Raw genomic sequence first — 4,727 nt, forward strand, 5'->3', positions numbered from 1 at the left:
GTTTGTTTGTTTGTTTGTTTGTTTGTTTGTTTGTTTGTTTGTTTGTTTGTTTGTTTGTTTGTTTGTTTGTTTGTTTGTTTGTTTGTTTGTTTGTTACTGGATATAAACCTTAACTCATGAATAGTTTAGTTTTAGTAGTCAGTCTGTCCACTCTGTAGTGACATCTTCTGTCCAGCAGGTGTCGACAGAACAACGTGTCTCCAGCAGAGGTTTGAGGGTTAAACGGACCATCAGGACAGGAAGTAAAAACCCAGAGACAGACTGGTCTTCAGAAGACAAAGAACAGATTAATGTGTTTAATAACCATCACAAGCAGTACTGCTCCTCAGCATCTCTTCACCGTGCGGAGAAGAAGTGACGTCATCAGCGCAGCCTCCATGTTCTGCAGTGATGTGATGAGATTCTGCGCAGTGGAGTGTTTTCCTCAGATGTAACCTGGACGGAGCTGCGGTCCTGGTTCTGGTCCCCTCAGGCGGGTTCGGGGCCAGCAGAGCGCGGGAACAGGTAGGACTGTGGTTCTGATGCTCTGATCTCTGAACGTGTTGAAGAGGGCCGCAGGATGATGAGGGTGATGAGGATGAAGGCTCCTCCGGGTGAGCGCCAATCAGAGGCTGTCTCCGTCACGTGACACACCGTGTTGCTCTGTTTCTGTCAGTAAAATATGTTTGAGTCTGAGACCAGGAGGTACCAGGAAGAACTGTCCCAGTTCGGTTTCTTTGGCTTCACATCAGAGAAAAGATGATGATGCAGATCTGCAGATGAAGATGTGTTTATGTTGGAGTTAAGGCAGCTCCACTCTACATTTTACCTGGTTATTTCACTTTAACCTCCTAGAACGTTCATTTTAAATGATAAATCAGCTCTTTACTTTGTAAACTATTAAAACAGCTGTTTTAGAAATCTCTTCTCATGGATGAAGACTTATCAACTAAAACACAAAGCTGTGGAACAGATGCTCCTAAACCTGCAAACATTATATCTTTTATTATAAGTTTTGGGCTTTTCTCTGATTATTATAATTATTTTTTTTTTTACAATTCTTAGTACTTTTCTGTGTACAGTTTTATAGATGAAACCTGTTAAATAGTACAGGCCATAAACTCTCCTGTTTAGCAATATTGTACCATACACACACGACATCAGTATTGATATAAATACATAATTCAAAGTGTTTTAACAGATTGTATATTTCTATTAAATTATAAAATGTCCTTAATATCTGGATGCATTATAAAATACAAACCTGTCAGTATTTAAACCACATGAAGATCAGAGCAGCATCACACATGGTTTTAATTCCTGTGGCAGATCTAGGATTTTTCTAGAATTGGGGTGGCTGTGGCGGAGTGGTTAGGGGAGTCGTCCTGGAACCGGAAGGTCACTGGTTCGATCCCCCTTCCAGCTGTCTCGGTTGTTGTGTCCTTGGGCAAGACACTTCACCCACCTTGCTTACTGATGGTGGTCAGAGGGTCCGGTGGCGCCTGTGTATGGCAGCCTCGCCTCTGTCAGTGTGCCCCAGGGCAGCTGTGGCTACAGTGTAGTTTGCCATCATCAGTGTTTGAATGGGTGAATGTCTGTTAGTGTAAAGTGCTTTGGGATCCAGAGGGACTTGAAAAGCGCTCTATAAGTTCAGTACCATTTTCTGAGAAAGGGCCATCAAGGGGCCACAACATTCATAGAGGGGCCAAGTATTTGTTCATCCTTGCACATAAATCCTTGGTTTTGGTAAGGTGTATAAATTTAACCGTTGACATATGTTCCAACAATTGTAACGTAATGTAATATTATTAGAAAAGCTTAAATTCTTATAAATTTTACATGCATTTTTACTACATGGATAAAATATTATAAAAGCATGTGAGAAAATGAAGCTGTTGTTTGCCAGTTGAAAGATATTTTTTGCAAAATTGTTCAAGTCTTTTAAAGAAGAGAAGAAGACTTCTGTAAGATTGACTCATTAGTGCTTCTAGCGTATGGGCGTGGAACTGTACCCATCATCATTGCTCTCAGGCAAAGGACAGATGAGTGACAGGACAGGGGCCCTTCAGGGGGCCAATCAGATTTCAGCTGGGGCCAATGCCCCAGTGGCCCCGCCCCTAGAACCGCCCCTGGTTAATTCAGAAAGGTAAAAAAAAATCCTCTCTTTTCTCTATGAAAATGAACGTGTTCATCATAATGGTAACATAGAATATTCCTTTTTGAAAATCTCTAAAAACTGAAAAATAAAACATTAATAATTTTTATTAATTGCAAGAATTTATGTTGATTTTAAAATTTACAACTGGATACTTCATTTATTGAATTAGGAGGTAGGGCTAACAAAATAGGCTCTTAGGGAAAAAACTTTTAGTAAAGATAAATCACACATAAAGACAAACTGGAAACACAACCACTCATGTTCTTGTGCACTCCCAGTACCAATTTAACATGAGTAATTAACCTAACACGTGATTTTGGCAGTCCTGGCTGTTGTTGACAAGTACCCCGGGCTGCAGTCCACGGATCGGGGCAGGGTTGGACAGTAGGCGGAGTCAGACGTACAATAGGCGTGGTCACGGCTTGTCGGAACATCTTAACATGAGGCTTGAAACATTGGGAGTGGTTAATTTCAGAATTTAGCATCTGGGGTTAGTTAATTTAGATTAGTTAATTAATGGGGTTAGCATCTGCTTTTTGCGGATGATGTGGTCCTGTTGGCTTCATCGGAACGAGATCTGCAGCTCTCGCTGGAGCGGTTCGCGGCCGAGTGCGAAGCGGCCGGGATGAGGCTCAGTGCCTCCAAATCCGAGGCCATGGTCTTGAGCCGGAAACGGGCAGAGTGCCTACTCCGGGTCAGGGGGGTCGCCCTGTCTCAAGTGGAGGAGTTTAAGTATCTGGGGATCTTGTTCACGAATGGGGGAAGAAGGGAGCGGGAGGTCGACAGGCGGATTGGCGCAGCGTCTGCTGTAAAGCGGGCGCTGTACCGGTCCGTCATGGTGAAGAGAGAGCTGAGTCAGAAAGCGAAGCTCTCGATTTACCGGTCGATCTACGTTCCTACCCTCATCTATGGTCATGAGCTTTGGGTCATGACTGAAAGAACGAGGTCCCGGATACAAGCGGCTGAAATGGGTTTCCTCCGCAGGGTGGCTGGGCTCTCCCTTAGAGAAGCTCGGTCATCCGGGAGGGACTCAGAGTAGAGCCACTGCTCCTCCACGTCGAGAGGAGCCAGTTGAGGTGGCTCGGGCATCTGGTAAGGATGCCTCCTGGACGCCTCCCTGGTGAGGTATTCCGGGCACGTCCCACCGGGAGGAGGCCCCGAGGAAGACCCAGGACACGCTGGAGGGACTATGTCTCTCGGCTGGCCTGGGAACACCTTGGAGTTCCCCCGGAGGAGCTGGAAGAAGTGGCTGGGGAGAGGGAAGTCTGGGCCTCCCTTCTGAAGCTGCTGCCCCCGCGACCCGACCCCGGATAGGCGGAAGAAAATGGATGGATGGATGGATGGATGTATGGATAGTTAATTTTAGAGTTGAGGGCGGAGTCAGACATCCAACCCCGCCTATTATTCGACCCCACCCCATTCAGCGGTCTGCAGCTGGGGTTACTCGTTGCTGAGGCAAAAGCTCAGATGTGGGAGTTCGGTGAGGCCTTGGACAAAGACTCTCGATCTGCTCAGAGGAGATTCTAACAAATCATCTGTGAGGTGGGGAAAGCAGCACTTCACAAACACTTGGTTCAGTGAAGGTGGGGTTCTGTTGATCTCAGCCAGTAATGTCTTTTCAGGCTACTGGAGAAGAGAGTCTGATGGATAGTCAAACCTCAGATTCTGGAGGAACAATGCAGGTTCTGTTCTGGCTGTGGAACACTGGACAACCTCTTCACCCTCACTAGGGTCCTATTTTTTGTGGACAGTATTTGTCGAGGTACAGTGTGGGGGGTGCTCTGTGAATATGAGATTGTGAGTCCGTTGTTAGGGTCATTTAGCACCTACACAAGTGGTGCAAGAGTTTGGTTCACATTGCCGGCAGTGTCAGATCCCTTCAAGGTGGGAGTTGGACTCCAGGGCTGCTCGTTGTCACTGATTCTGTTCTTTTATGGACAGAATTACTTATCAGGGGGTGGTGGCCTCACAAGTCGATCACTGCTATTCGCAGATGATGTGGTTCTGTTGGCGTCTTTGTACCGAGATCTTCAGCTCCATGGTCCTCAGTCAGAAAAGGGTGGGTTGCTCTCTCTGAGGTCGGGGGTGAAGTTCTGCCTCAAGTGGAGGAGTTGAAGTATCCTGAGGTCTTGTTCTCGAGTGAAGGAAGAATGGAGCGTGACATTGACAGATGAATCTTCCAAAACAGCTTTTCTGTTCATACCTTTGATTTTATTGCCTTTCAGTGGAATAATATAATAATAAACTTTTCCCTTAAAGGGTTAGATTTGAGACTAAACGAACATGAGTCAAAATATTCCGCGTTTCGAAGAAATCTTAGAGAAAATCAACTTAGTTTAAAACTCTGCCATGAAAGGCAGTGGGTGGACTGTATTTTCAAAAACAGGGATAGTCAACCCTGGACCTCGAGGTCCGCAGCCCTGCATGTTTTACTTTATTCCCTTCTCTAACACACCTGATTCAGTCAGTGAATTACCTCTTCTAACTTCTGCAGAAGCCTGAAAATTATCCATTCATTCAGATCAGGTGTGTTGGAGCAGAGAAACAAGTAAAACGTGCAGGGCTGCGGCAGGGGTGCCAGCATGGGGGG

General features: G+C 45.7%; 1 protein-coding gene across 1 annotated transcript in view; it reads left to right on the plus strand.

Moving 5' to 3' along the window:
- Window positions 1–241: 241 nt before the first annotated feature.
- Window positions 242–4,727, plus strand: part of rnf31 (ring finger protein 31) — a gene marked incomplete in the record, with an annotated part of 44,102 nt that continues 39,616 nt past the window's right edge. The window contains 1 exon segment of the mRNA XM_014020371.1: window positions 242–504.

This window comes from Austrofundulus limnaeus, unplaced genomic scaffold (genome assembly GCF_001266775.1).
Source record: "Austrofundulus limnaeus strain Quisiro unplaced genomic scaffold, Austrofundulus_limnaeus-1.0 Scaffold250, whole genome shotgun sequence".
In the NCBI taxonomy this organism is placed as follows: domain Eukaryota; kingdom Metazoa; phylum Chordata; class Actinopteri; order Cyprinodontiformes; family Rivulidae; genus Austrofundulus; species Austrofundulus limnaeus.